The sequence below is a fragment of the Fukomys damarensis genome, unplaced genomic scaffold (genome assembly GCF_012274545.1).
Source record: "Fukomys damarensis isolate Sample0158 unplaced genomic scaffold, DMR_v1.0_HiC HiC_scaffold_8, whole genome shotgun sequence".
Classification (NCBI taxonomy): domain Eukaryota; kingdom Metazoa; phylum Chordata; class Mammalia; order Rodentia; family Bathyergidae; genus Fukomys; species Fukomys damarensis.
In genome coordinates, this window is record NW_022900920.1 from 1,780,015 (window position 1) to 1,795,415 (window position 15,401).

At 46.8% G+C, this 15,401-nt stretch overlaps 1 protein-coding gene and 1 non-coding gene across 2 annotated transcripts in view; one reads left to right on the plus strand and one right to left on the minus strand.

The window, feature by feature from the left end:
* Slit1 (slit guidance ligand 1) overlaps positions 1–15,401 on the minus strand; it is a 148,448-nt gene that overhangs the window by 110,927 nt on the left and 22,120 nt on the right. The window lies entirely within an intron of this gene.
* Positions 12,431–12,537, plus strand: LOC117285337. The gene has a single exon (XR_004516340.1). It is a non-coding gene; the product is annotated as a U6 spliceosomal RNA (small nuclear RNA).

Here is a 15,401-nt window from a genome sequence, read left to right on the forward strand (position 1 = left end):
CCCACCTCCTCCCACAGCCCCTGTGTCCCAGTTGTTGGGAACCACAGTTGTATGACAAATGAGTGAGGAGGTCTTGGGGACGCTATCTCATTCTGTAGGCAGCATTGTGCCTGACCTAAACCCAAATACCCAGGCCCCAGTCTCCCGGGTGACACCTGAAGGCCCCGGTTTCCTGGCAACCAGGAACAATGGCCCCTGGGAAAAGCACACACTTTCGGATAGGGCAGCTTTTTCTCTGTGTGCCCCTGGGTAGGATGGAGAGTGCTCTACCTCTGCAGGCAGAAGCTGGAAGGGAATTTATACCACCAAGGGCACTGAGGCCCGCCGGCCATCTCACCACCTTCATCCTGAGCAGCAGGAGCTCTCCTACCTGGGTAGCCTTTGCTGCCTCTCACAGGACAAAAGCACCTTTGCACTGACTCACTGGCCCTCCTTTTCCTGGCAGGCACCCCTCCAACCCTTCCTCAACTCTGTACTTCTTCCCCTGGAGCTGATTTAACGTTTTCAGACTTCCGGTGAACTCTCTTGTCACCTTCTACCCACAAAAGTAATCTTTTCCTTCCCCTGTGATGTTCTGAGTTGGCTTTGCCAGTGTGATGATGTAGTTCTGGAGGAGAGGAGGGGACACGGGCTTTGGGTAAATCTCCCTCCTGACCACCCCCTCACTGCGAGACATAGCCGAGCCACCACATCAGGAGTCTCGGCTCCCCATCTATGAGGCAGGGACACAAACCCCAAGGCTGTGAGGAAGGATGAGAGCCTTGTACGTGGCAGACGCTTGGAGCATAGCAGCTGTGACCACTCTGCCTGGTCTCACACCTTCTTCCCAGTAGACACAGAGAGCCTCAGTGACCGAGAGATCAGGGGTCCCCTGGCTGTCTGTCCCTTTACCATACACACCTCCAAACAGATGTCTGGGATACTGAAGTTCCTGAGTACAGAGGCATGGCCCCCAGGGTCCCCACAGAGGCAGGGGTCTCTGAGGATGCTCTTAAAACTTCTCAAAACTGGGAATCTCTAGTGAACCCTAATGTGTCCTGGAGGTTGATGCATTACTCTTTGTTCGTGCTACTTTCCCCCTACGTGGAGATGGAACCCAGGTTTTACACAAGCTTAGCACTCCGCTCATTCTACTGCTGAGCTGAATTCCTAGCCCCTGCTGTTTCTTTTTAATTCCCTCAAATCGCACTCTTCTAAAACATTCTTCTGACATTCGGAAGGGAATTTCTGCAGTGTTCACTAAATGAACGCTTGAGTAATGTTCTTTTTATTTAGCCTGGGATTCATGTTACCTCCCATTGCCAACCAGACAGGAACCAAGGAAGGGATGTGGCTCGTATTTTATAGATGGGAGTTGGAGTACAGGAAACAAAATCAGGCTCACAGAAGGGTAATGTCCGCACGGGGCCCAGGATTCAGTGGTGCACCCACATACTCAGACGTCTCTGTGGCAGAGTGCCAGGAACAGAGGTAGGGTCCTGGAGCACAGGATACAGGGACAAAGGACAATTGGCCTGGGAAAGAATAAGTGATCCAAAATCACAGGTATGGGAGAAGATGGAGAGCAATAAGACCACAGCCCGAAGATGCCAAGGTTAAGGATTCAGAAAAGCAAGAGGGCTCCAGGCTGTCCCGGGTTAGGGATTGGGGGACAAGACCTCAGCTGCTGATCTGACTTACCAGTGCTGGCCAATCAGGCACAGCATCAGGCAGACCAGTGCCAATGAGCAGAGGGCTGCACTCAAGCACCCTCCCCAGGAGGCCTGCTGCGGCCTTGCTTGCCTCCTACTCATCTGTTGTGTGCTCCCAGGCACTATGACACTTCCCTGGGTCATTAGGATCAGAGAGAGGGAATGTGACTCCCCTTCAGCCTCGGCCTTTGATGAAAGAGTTCAGTCCTGCATCACCACCATTTATGAGCCACCATCATAAAGCTCCGGACAAAACTCCTCTTTTACTCACTGACTCCTATGCCCAACAAGACCTATCTGCTCTGGAAAGCAGAGTCCACATTCTTTTATATCACCACTACTCCCCCAGAGGCTAGGATGAGGCAGAAACAGAAACATCTCTTGAATGTGTTACAAATGAAAGATTAAAGATCAAATCTAGGAATAGCCAGAGGCCGAACCTAAGGCAGACCCCTGCGCCCACACTCAAAAGCTCCATGCGCAGCGGCCAGTAGGCCTGGCCAGGTAGCCTTGGAGCTGGCATGGCACGTTTACCTAATTGGCTTGCCAGACACTCTGGCCATCAGTAACAGGTCAGCCAATAAACCCTGGCCTGAAATACCAAGGCCAAAGGCCCACGCACCGCCCCACACCTAATCAGCTACCCTGCAGGAAAACGGAAGGGCTCACACAGCTCCATCCTCCTCCCTAGAAGGAGAGCTCCTTCAGAATGAAAGCACACCGGCTGCTACTAATGCTGCTGCCGACGGAACTTCCATTGACCCTGGCAGAGACCCGGGCCCTGCCGAACACTCTCAGGTGGTCGCTGCCTCCTTCATCAGCACTGCAGCCCAATGAACTAAGGTCTGTTGCTATCTCCATTTTTTTAGATGAGGAAACAGGTTGAGTGGGGGGTGTTACATTTTGGGGCCAAAGTCACATAGCTAGAAATAGCAGCAGCAGAACTTGAGCACAAATGCAGGGCTCCTTGGGAAGATGAGAGGGAGACGCAGAGCTGGATTCCCGTGAGAAACTGAAATGGCAAGGGCGGGTGGGGCCAACTTGGTGCCTTGGGAACTGGAAGCTGAGCACAGGGGCAGCAGGTGCTGGCTAGGCAGCCGCAGGCCCGGCAAGGCCTCGGGGGCTGCTCCGCTGTGTGAGGGAATTTAAACAACTTACCTCCTACTTCAGAAAACGATGTAGCGCGCGCACGCGCGCGCGTGCACACGTGTGTGTGTGTGTGTGTGTGTGTGTGTGTGTGTGTGTGTGTGTGTGTGTGTGAAATTGCTCCCTTAGGCATGGGAAAGGAGAATTCAATTTCACCTACCCGGAAGAAAAACACTGTGCTCTGAGGAGATGAAGGGATGGTGGCTGGCCAGGCATTCCAGAATAGCTGGTGTGCTGTGCTCCTGAATCTCTGACACCCTTGGCATGATGATAGGATGCAGCCCTAGGGCTGGCCTGCAGCGCCAGTATCTGTATTTGACATCAAAACTGAAATCATGTAAATCATGATGGATTTGTTCAAACCCATAAAGTGCAGAACACCAACTAACCCTTAATGTAAAGGATGTGCTCTGGGCAACAAGGACACGCTGCCGCAGGTCCATCCCCTGTAACAATGTGCCACACTAGTGCATGGTGCCTGTCATGTAGAACGTTGTACAGGGGCAGGGGGAGAAATCTCCGTACCTCCTGTCTAAACCTCCTGCAGTACCTGAATCCCAAATTGCATCCCCAGCCCTTTTTATTTTATTTTTTTCTTTTGAGACAGCGTCACCCTAATTTTCCCAGGCTGGGCTTGAACTTGTGATCCTCTTGCCTCAGTTGTCCAAGTAGCCTTCCACTCAATTCGCTATGAACCTGAACTTGCTCTTACAACTTCTATTTTTTCAAGATGGCAGGTTCACCATGAAGCTAGGGAACTTTCCATTCCAAGACCCCTTGCCTGCACTGGCCCCTTCTCGAGGGTGAATATGTCATATACATTGTGTCCATATGGTATTATTATTTTTGTGAATTTTGTCAAAGTAATTTTTATCCTTACTTTTAGAAATTATTCTATCAGAAAAAAAAAAGGAAAATGAAAGAAAAAGCTTCAGGCTTTTTCCCAACCTCAAAAAAATCTCCTTAAATAAAATAAAAACAAAATCATCTTTGCTGGGCTTTTTCCAGAGTACTGTTGGGTGTGATTTGGCCCAACTGGAGGGCTGCGAAAGCTGAGAAATGAACAGAAATGAGTGATTGTCCATAGTTAGCAAAGATAATGCCAGGGCTGTCGAGATTTGGAGTTTTGTGTACAGGAGGCAGCACTGTGACCTCAGGGCAGCAAGAGGGATGCCCGGGACAGTGGCTGAGCCACGGGCGAGCTTCTTATAGTGTGATCTGAGTGAACAGTGGGGACCAGGGATCGGAGTGATTGAACAGGGCCAAGTCCTCTGGGCTAGAGTCAAAACAGATAACCGGCAAGGTGGCATCCTCTATAAAGACTGATGCTCTTGGAGTAAATGAGCAGGAAAGCCCAGCCCCCTTCCCAGCTGGACTGCAACCAGGTGTGTTGGCAGTGAGGGAAAATGAGAGAAAAAGGAAGAATTTTATTGATTTAGCTCCACTCCCTTGTCAGTGTTTAAAATACCAGCGTTGTGCCAGGGATTTAGCTCAGTGGTGCCGCTGCCTGCCTCGCAAGTACAAGGTCCGGAGTTTGATCCCCAGTACCAAAAAAGAAAAAAGAAAACAGGGTTTTATTTCTTTAAGAATAATGTTTTCTTTTCTCCCAAATAATGAAGGAAAACCTTCCTGGAATCTCTATGGTCAAGAAACATTAAGTATCAACTGAAGCAGTTCAGAGAGGAACATCGTCTTTGCAGCTCATTTCTCTCAGTGGAAAACAATTCCATGTTTGATAGCCAGACTACATTTCCAGAATTTGGTCATCTAAAAATAAACAATCAATGTTAAAAAATAAAAGTAAAACTACAAGTCAGCAAACTTTGCCCTAACATATTCTAAGGATAGGATGAGGATTAAGAGGCTCATGATTAGGTATTAGAAATGTAACACCTTTGTTACTCTGCTTAACATTTCTTGATGGTCCTGTTACTGCCAATATCTCGTGTAACCCACACTCAACAATCTGAGTTTAGTCCTTACTTAGCCCTTTTCTCCAGATAAGAAAACTGGGTCTCAGCGAGAATATGCCACCTGCTCCAGATCACCTGGCCACTAAGTAGCAGAGCTGATGGATTCCAAGTCCAAACTCTTAACTTCCAACATTATGCCTGATCCCCAATTAAGGTTACCTCGGCAGCACCAGAGAACACAATCCAAATAGACCTGTTATCATGGGTTCCCAGCACAGGGTCCAGAGGTCCCAGCACCTGCAGAAATGCACTGACCCCTGCATTCACCACTACCATCAACAGAGGGCGCTGGTCAGCAAGGGACATTCTCTGTGGGAGCCCAGGGGACACTGTCACCTATGGTCAGTGTCTTAATGACCAGTTGCCCACAGCCTTCCCCCAGGGACAGCTGAGGTCATATGCCATGTCCAGATGGCCGTGAAAAATGCTGTTAAAAATCATCAATAAATGAGTTTCAGCTGTTGCTTATACTAAGAACCTGTAAGAACCTGCCCCAAACCATTTCTGGCCCTTTGTTTACTATAAATGGAGCTGTGACTTGTAGGAAACTGGCTTGCTTTTTAAAATCACCTTTAGAGGAGGGAGACATTCAGAATCCCAGGTGTGGTGACCACAGTTCAATATGTCTGAGACAGGAGAAGATGAATGCGAAGGAGGTTGTGTTGGAACAGCTGTGTAATTGATGTGTGTGCATCTGTCCCTGTGAAATATTGTTGTTCACTTTTATTTATTTCCATTCACATTCTTTTTTTTTTCCATTTCATGACCGAGGGGAGGGAGGGAAGCCAAGCTATAAACCAGCCATCAAGTTCTCGTAGCTTGTGCTACCCACTTGAGAAATCAACATAGCAGGCAGCCCAGCAGCCAGCACTCTGCCTAAACCCAGGACCATACCTAATCCATCCATATACTGCCCTCACCTGACAAATGACTGCACACAGTGGGCTTGTAATGAGTTCACTGGGTGCATGAATCCATCTATCCAGAGGGGAAGCCAGGCCCACAAGCCCCAGAGCCACACTGGGGTGAGACTCAGAAGGAGGGCTCCCTCCCTGCTGGGTAGTCTGCTGGGAGCCATCTCTGGAATTCCCATCACTTTCCAGGTGGATATTCACCATGGGAACCTGGAAGTACCTAGGAGGCTAAGCAACACTTCACACACACCAACCTGGATGGCAGGCATTCAGGATCCCAACCGCAGGCCGGAACCTTGAGGAGAGACTCCTCCCACGTGTCCAGTGGGTCCGTGCCCTGTCTCTTCCTTCCTAAACAATTTCTACAGGTCCTGAAAAGGAGAACTGTTCACACACAGAGACATAAATAAAAACTGGTTTTTCTTTCTTTTTCTTTTTTGGCTTTGTTTTCTGAGATGAGTATCATTAATTTGGTCAAAATTAATTGGTGTGACAGAAATCTAAACTCTTTGCTGACTGGCACACCATCCTGGACTCTGGGACGCCCTGGGTTGTCTGGGGAACCTCATGGAAGTCATAAAAGTCCAAGTACAAACTACTAAATAGCTTCCTACAAAAGCCCCCAGGTAATAAATACTGTCCCCCTAGGGAGCTGACATATCCAAAGAGCCCTCTAAAAATAGTGTGCAGTGTTCCAGGACTTTGGCAGACAGGGAAGCCCTAGTCTCTGCGTCCTCCTATGTGGAGTCCCCAGGGGACCACAGCACCAGGCCCCGAGCTCCTGCCAACAGTCTGGGGACTCCAAAAGTCAGCAGAGCCTGTCAAAGATGAGGCCCTGGTGTGATGCCAACTGCACAGGACTCCAAAGGGAAACCCTCTGCTTTGTGTCTGGTTTCTGGCACTCGGCCTAAGGCTGCCCATTCCCCCTGTCTTCCCTGGTACCTGACAGGGCAGTGAAACCCCGGGGTGACTTTTCCCCTTTCAACCATCCCTCACCCAGGCCACATCCCTGGGAGCAGGAACATCTCAGGCTTTGGCCATGGGGAGGGTGAGAGGGTCCCTGACTCTCTGCCAGAGGGGATGTCACACCACCAGAATTTATATGCCAGCTTTCCTTGTACCAGCTTTTCCCAGGTTACCTCCCTACCCATTACTGCCCCATTAGTTGCCATGTGTTTTCCCCTAACTGTCACCAGCCTACACTGCCTCTTTGTTAGCCTGCAACTCTCAGGCTGCCCCTCCCCAACAAGGGGCACGGTTTAAACTTTTTATTGTGAAATGTTTCCTCTCTCTCTCTCTCTCTCTCTCTCTCTCCTGTGCTCCCTCCCACACCCTCCTCCCGTCCCAGAGCCTTAAGTAAAACAAACCGGCCAAAGGGAATTCTCTGCTCTGTTTGCACCGCACGAGTGGACCCCCGAGTTGCCTGGAGCCCCTCATTCTCCATAAATGCATTTTCCTCCTTATTGGTATTCAGTCAGTACCTTCCTCTTCTAACCCTTCCCTGCTCTGCCAACAGAAGGCCTTTGTCGAAGGAGCAGAGGGATGCAAACACCAGGACTCCGAAGACAACCACATCAACTTCAAAGGGGAAGATGAGTCATTGCTCTGAGGGCATCAAGGGCTGGGAGGGGCAGCGGGTGGCTCCCCTGAGCACCTCTGTGCCCGGCTTGTCCTTAGGGGTGCTTTGCCCTAGGAAAAATCTGTGTCTTTTCACAGATCAGACATCATTCCAAAGTGATTTGTTGATTTTTATTACTTCAAATTCGACTCCAAAATGTGGGCCAAAATTCAGGTGTGGTGAATATTTTATTACACAGTTCTCAGGAGCCCCTTTGCTGTAAGGGTGGCTCCCAGGCTCCAGAATTCTGCCAGGTTCCTGCAACTAGCTGCAGGCACAGAAACTGTGCCAGACCCTGTCCAAAGGGATCCTACCACTCCTCACAAATGTCCACTGTCACACCCCAGACCCCCAAACCCAAGCTCCCTCAGCGTCTTCCCTGGCAGTCCTGGCAGAAGCAGATTCAGCTGCTCCTTAAACTTTCCAGGGAGGCCAGAAGCAGGGCCCAATGCACTGCCCTAAACCTTCTGCCTGCTGCAGTCAGCTTGTGGAACAAATCGGGAACAAACAGGCTCCCTCATCCTCGCCACGGCCCTTCACACAGATTTGAAAATGACTCTCAGGGTTCCTCTACATTTTCCTTTCATCACACCAAACAGCCCCAGGCCCCTTGACTGCATCTCACATGAAACGTTTTCCAGATGGCTCCCGATGTTTGCCACCCTCCTCCAGAGCATGTTTAACGGCCTCCCCAGAAACCACAATAAAGTGCAGATGCTGGTCCTGAGCAATAATCTCTACATGTGCTTCTATCAGCAGACTAGAACGGGACTGTCCTCTCTCTTGCAGAGGACACTTTGACTATTAATTCAGCCCAAGGCTACATTCACTCTTCCAGCCAGTTCACTGTATACTCGACTCGTCCTCAGCTTGAAGTCATAACGCTTTCCGTAACACATGCTGCCAAACAGGGCCTCGTCATCCAGTGCCTTTATAGTCACTTCAGGTTTTATCAATATTTAGTTTCACCTCATTTATTCTAGTCCAGTTCATGGAAATCATTTTTCAGCCTTATTCTGTCGTCTTGAATACAATGACCCTTTTCAGTATGATGCCACCTGCATAAACCTGCTGAGTATCCCTTCTAAATGCTCACCCAGTTCATGAATAAAAAATGAGGATCAGAACAGGGTCCAGAGAGGCTAAGGAAGTTGCCCGAGGTGTCACAGTGGATGGAGACAAAGCTAGGTCCAGCACACAAGTGTCTTGGCTCCTTATCCTGTGCTTGTTACCACTGTTACCATCATACTCTGCCCGGAAGCCCCAGGATGCCTCAGCAGCGCCCCCTCCCTGGCCCTCTGTCTTCTTATTGGTCCATCTGGAGCAGCTCTGGTTATGGAGGGGAACTCTGGGAGGGGAAGGGCTGGCTTCCTGGAAGGAAGATAAAGAAATCGTGTCTGGCTGAAGGATTCCAGTTCACTAAATCACATCAGCTTCCTAGAGCTACAACTCTATGCTCTTCAGATACAAGCCTCCGGAGAAGCCCACTCAACTAACCATAACAAGCAGAACAGAGCCACCCGAGAGAAAGAGGACAGGACAGGGGAAACTACAGGTGGCCTGACATACCCTTGAGTTCTAGGAGTGATCTATACAAAGTATGACAGTTGCTTAAAGATGGTTTCAGCCCCACACCCTCTTCTACACAATTCTCACAGATTTGTCCTGGAAACATATATCGTAGCTTGAAGAACCTGACAAAGATAATGACTAGTTAAATGACTGACCATTGGCATCCACCCTTGCTCTGAGTATAACTCTAGACAGCAGCATCAAGATCACTGGGCAAACCTTTCAGGAAAACAGGTCAAGGTTAGTGTGAAGTGTTTTAATGAACATAGCTATTCACAAGCAAGACCACCTGTCTGTAAAACAGTGAGCTTCTCATCACCGAATGTCCTTAAGCAGAGGCTGGATAAATAAATGGCTTTTGTCCCATTCAACTCTAAAATCTAAGCTCTTGAACCCCTTTTTTCTGCTGTGAGCAGTTCCTTGTGCTTCCACACACAAAAAAGTGACTACTGGATCCTAAGTGGCCAAAATAATTTCAAAAGGGAATAACACTGGAAGATTCACATTTCCTGATTCAAAATCCATACTACAACAAAGATATAGTAATCAGAACAGTGTGGCACTGGCATAAAGTCAAATAGACCAATAGAAAAATGCACCCTGACAGTAACCTTTGCACATTTGGTCAAACAATCTCTGTCTAATGAAGAGAAGGTAGTTTCTTCAATAAATGGTGATTTGGAAATCGGGCATCCATATGTAAAAGAATGAAATTGAACTCTTGCACCATATACAAAATTAACTCAAAATGGATTCCCTGTAAGACCTAAAAATTGTAAAAGTCCTAGAAGAAAACAAGGGGAAAGCTTTGTTGCTTTGGACTTGGCAATAATTTCTTGAATATGATAACAAAAGCATAGATGACAAAAGTAAAAACAGACAATTGTAACTACATTGAACTTTAAAAACTTTTGTGCATCAAAATATACAATCAGTGGGCAGGGGCTTTAGCTCAGCAGTTCGGTGGCCTGCCTTGCAAGCGCAAGGACCTGAGTTCAATCACCGGTACCGGAAAAAAAAATTATATATATATATATATATCAGTAAAGTAAAGAGGCAGTGGACAGATAAAATATTTGCATGTTACCTATAAGATAAGTTGCTGATATCTAGAATATTTACAGAACTCAAAGAAGCAAAAAGTAGAATGGCAGTTACCAGGGACTGGAGAGAGAAGGTGAAATAGGTAGTTGTTTAATGGATGTTCAGTTTGGATTTTGCAAGGTGAAAAAGTTCTGGAGGACATTTTCAAACAATGTGAACATGTGTTACACTGTTGAACTCATAAAACACTATCGAACAATTACACATAGTTAAAATGGTAAATTCTGTTATAATATTTTTAAACAGAAAGATGAAGCCACTGACAAGAGGCAGGGCAACCTAAAACTGGGAAACAGGGAGAGACGGGGACTTGGGTTTCAAGAGCAGAACCAGTCTGCAGACACGTCAGTGACAACCAAGGAGCCTTCTAGACTATTGATACCAACTCTTCACCAGGGACTACCTCTGCTACAGCATAAACTTCTCTCTTTTTTCAATTAATTTTATTGGTACATTTAAAGTATACAATATAATGACATTTATTGTTGGAAATTTGCACCTTTCCGTAATCAATCTTGGTTCTCATTTTCCCCATTCCCCTGCCCTTCTTTGAACCCCTCCCTCTCTCCCTCCCTGTCTACAAAGACTTTGTTTCCAGTTTTTCATGCTCTCATATTAATTGCATTCCCTTCTTTCCTTTCCCCTGCCCCTATAACATGGACTTCTGATGCCAAGGCAGCCTAAATTCTCAAAGTAATAAAGCCACACCTGTGTTCTAGATAGGCCTCTGGAGCTCAGGCTCGGTGGTAAAGACAGACTAAGCAGAGACTGATATCAATTAAGGATTAATGAGGTCTGGGGATGTAGCTCAGCGTGGTATAGGGCCTGCCTAACAAGCATGAGGCCCTAAGTTTGATTCCCAGTACAAAAGAAGAGAAAGCGTTAAAGAAAAAGATGCAAACAACCTGCTTCTGAGCTGGGTTTCGTACCCAGCAGAGCCCCTCCCTCACGATGATCTATTGAAAGTTGAGCCCTTAACACAAGGGTTTGTAACAAAAAAAAAGTGTTAATGAAAAAAATAAGGTGCTGTATCTTGGTGTTGATTTATTTAAATCTTTCACTATTATAGATTATAGATCAAGTTGTAATGAGGGGAAAGTTTGGGCAGGCATTGCTGCCACCCCTGCCGAGGCCATGATGAAGAGGGAGCCAACAAACCAGCCAGCCAGCCCAAGAGCAGCAGCTCATCAAGACTTCTGGTACAGCAAACTTCTCTATATCCAAGGACTGTCACGGATGGAGCCTGTCCACCCGCCACACCCCTCCACTTCCTTCTGTGGTCTGGGTACTAATTATAATCATAGCATCTGAGCTGGACACAGTGGCACACATCTGTAACCTCAGTATTCTGGGAGGCTGAGGCAGTCTGCACAACTTAGCAACTTAACAAGACCTTTTCTCAAAGTAAAAAATAAAAATATTTTTTTTTCTAAAGGCTGGGGACACAAAGGCCTTTGTGTAAAAGGTCTTTGAGCCTCTGTGCAAAGGCCTTGGAGTTTAATCCCTAGTACTAAAAAAATACTAATAACCATGGTACCTATACCAGGTGCTCCATACAAATCACCCTTACTCCTCACAATACCTTCCAACTCTTCACAGAAGAGGAAACAGACACAAAGAAGTTAAGTCACTTTCCTAGGGTCCCACACCTAACCAATACCCATGACCATGGGAGGACTAAAGAAGACTCCGTGCCAAGATGCCTAGTTGCAACCTGGACAAGTAGGACAGCTGCCACAGGTGTTGATCTTTAATGATACCTGGCAGCAGAATGGTATGCGCACAGTTCCACAGTTCCAAGCAGAGGGGTGCAGTCACTGAGGGTCATGGGCCTCTAAAGGGAAGAGACCATGCGGTAGATGGAATAGTGCCCTCTGCCAAGACGTCCACATCCTAATCCCCAGAACTGTGAATATGATACTTCCCGTGGCAAAAGAGGCTTTGCAGATGTGACTCAGATAAGAATCTTGGGATGAGGAGGTGAGCCAGGCTCACCTCATGGTGCCTGGGCCACCTGTCCAGACATTATTTCACTCGCAGTAGATTGGACTGAGTTTGCAAACCAGTGCTGGCTCTCAAACAATTGGCTTCATGTCTCTGGGTCACAAGTCAAAGCCAATCACAGGTCAAGTAAAACAGAGGACAGCTGAACAAGTTCATCAAACCCCCACCATTGCACAGGAAATGTACAAAGAATTAACAACTGGGATCACATCAGATTAAAAAGCTTTTACACAGCGAAGAAAACCACTGACCAAGGGAAGAGACAGCCCACAGCATGGGAAAAAAAACTTACCAGTCACTCCTCAGACAAAGGACTAGCATCTAGAACATATAAAGAGCTCAAAAAAGAAATCCACCTCCCCAAATTTAAACACCCAATCCAAAAATGGGCATCTAAAATGAATAGATGTGCTCGCTTTGGCAGCACATATACTAGAACTGGAAAGATACAGAGACGATTAGCACCGCCCCTGTGCAAGGATGACAGGCAAATTTGTGAAGCGCTCCATATTTTAAAAATAAAATAAAATAAATAGACATTTCCCAAATGAAGAAGTACAACTATCAAATAAGTACATGAAAAATGTGCAACATCACTGGGGAGTCATTTGAGAAATGCAAATTAGAACAACACTGAGATTCCATCTCACTCTGGAAAGAACGGCTATCATCAAGCAATCAACCACTGATAAATGCTGGTGAGGCTATGAGGAAAAAGGAGCCTTTATCCACTGCTGGTGGAAGTGTAGACTGGTACAACCACTACGGAAATCAGTATGGAGAGTTCCCAAGAAACTAAAACTAGAGATTCCACGTGACCCACCTGTTCCCTTCCTAGGTATCTTCCCGAAAGAGTTAAAAGCATCATTAGCACAGTGATATATGCATACCTATGTTTAGAGCAGCACAATTTATAATAGCTAAATATTGGAAACAGCCCATATGCTCATCAACAGATAAGTGGATAAAGAAAATACGGTATTTAAATATGTTGGAGAACAACTCTGCCGTAAGGATAAACTTGAGTTATTCGTAGGAAAATGGATGTACCTTAAGACCATAATCCTAAGTGAAATAAATGGGACACATGAGTTTAAATATTGCATTTTTTCTCTTGTGTAAGGAACTCAAAGGGTAAACAAGGAGCATAATGGAGGAGAGATACTGGGAAGTAGGAAGAACACGTCCAAATGGGGAGGGAGGAAGAAAAAGGAAAAAAACTCTAGAAGGGAAAAAACGGAAACAAAGCTTTTGTTAATGTGAGGGAAACAAGTTTGAAGGGAGAGGAGGGGCGTAGGAAGAAAAGAGAAGAATCAAGATATATTGCGTACAGATCCAAAGACCCTGTGATGAATGTGATCAATATGTATGACAAATGTGTACTAATAAAAAATATAAAGTTAAAGAAAAGGAATAAGACAATCTACATACCCGACAGAATGGCTAAATGAAAAAGACAAAACAAAACAAAACAAAACAAAATGTTGACAACAATTTAAAAAAGAAAACTGGAGTCCAACACAGACTTGCAAAAAGCCCCAGGCCCAGAATCAGAGCTAGAAGGAGCAAATGACTCAGTAACTCTTCTCCCACAGTCTCTGGATGTTGTCTGCCAGCACAGAGACTTCTGGCTTGCCAGCCCACGGAGCCACTGTCCAGGGGAACAAGGGCAGCCCCATCTGAGTCCCTGTTCAGCCTGAGGGGGCCAGCAAGGCCATGAGGAATGCCGAGGGGACTCTGACCAAGGTTCCAACCACCCAGAGAAAACCAAGAGGTGGAAACAACCTAGTGTCCGTCTGCAGCTGAGTTGTTAAAAAAAAAGGTGGGCTATCTACATGTGTAGAATTATTCAGCCAGCAAAAGAAAGAACATTTTGAGAGCTGCTACAACATGTAAAGAATTCAGAAACACAGTGTAAGCCAGGTGGCACACAGCTGTAGTCCCAGCATGCACTCAGGAGGCTGAAGCAGGAAGATTGCTGCAAATTTCAGGCCAGGCTGGGCTACGTAGTGAGTTTAAGGCTGACCTGAACTGTTTAGTGAGTCTTTGCCTCAAGAAACAAAACAAAACAAAAAAATGGAAAAAGAAATGCAATAGTAGGAGAAATAAGCCAGTCAGAGATAAGCAAATATTGTGTGAGTTCACTTGTATGATGTACTTAGCATAGGCAAAGCCACAGAGACAGACAGTCGGACAGAAATCCCCAGGAGCTGGAGGCAGGGGAATGAGCAGTGCTTAATGGGAACAGAGGTTTTGTTGGGATGATGACAAAGTCTGGATGAGGACAGTGGTGGCGGTTACACAACACTGTGAGCATAGGTTCTGTCACTGAGTTGTACACTTACAAAGGGTTATGTATGCTTTACCACAGTAACAGAAATGTTGAACAGAGAACGGCGTGCTGAGGAAGCAACAATCCATTCCATCCGGGGAAGGAGGGCCTGAGGAGTGGGGATGGGACGGGCGTGTGAGGCCCCCTGTAGGTCGCTCCTCCCCTGCTCCATCTCAGGCGCAGAGAGCTTGGGGCGGAGGGCTTTTGTGTGGAGTGTCTGAGGCCCACCTCCACCCAGTCTCTCTGCTCTTCCAGAACTCTTTGGCTCCCTCTGCCTGTCACTCAGTCCACACTCCTCGTTCTAGAACATTCTAATTCTAGAACCAATCTACACTTGGTTCCAGGCTGAGCTCCACACAACACTCTAGTATGTTGGGCCCCCGTTCACAGGGAAAACTGCAGTCCCAGTCTTGCAGCCACTCTTTCCTCCGGAAAGTCCTTCACTCTTCTACCCACCCAACTCCCATAGCTTTCAGTACCTGGAAACCCATCTTCTCAGATACCTCACGAACAATCCCTTTCTTCCTCTCACCTCTCTAGTTTCTCTGGTTTTCTTAGGTTAAAAAGTCTGGATGGGGCCGGGGATTTAGCTCAGCGGTTTGGTGGCCTGCCTTACAAGCGCAAGGACTGGAGTTCAATCCCTGGTACCAAAAAAATAAAAAAGTCTGGATGGCCTAGTGGATGAGAATGTACCCTCCCGAGTCACGCTCCCAGTGTCCCAAGCCTGGGTCTGCCAACAGCTCACCATACCACTGATGTACTTAATTCCTCTGGCCTCAGTTCTCCTAGCTGCAGAATGGGAATAATAACAGCACCCCCTGCACAGGACTGCACGAACAGTATTTGGCACATATGTACTTGACAGTTGGTAACTATCATTCTAACCATTACTTACGGCTTTGGTGTTAAATTTAATTTTTTAAAATATTTAAATGTTAAGGCTGGGGATGTAGAGCTCAGTGGCACTGTACCTGTCTGGCAAGCACAAGACCTTGAGTTCAATTCCTGATACTGGAAAAAGAAATTTGTATGTTAGCTCAGGCATTT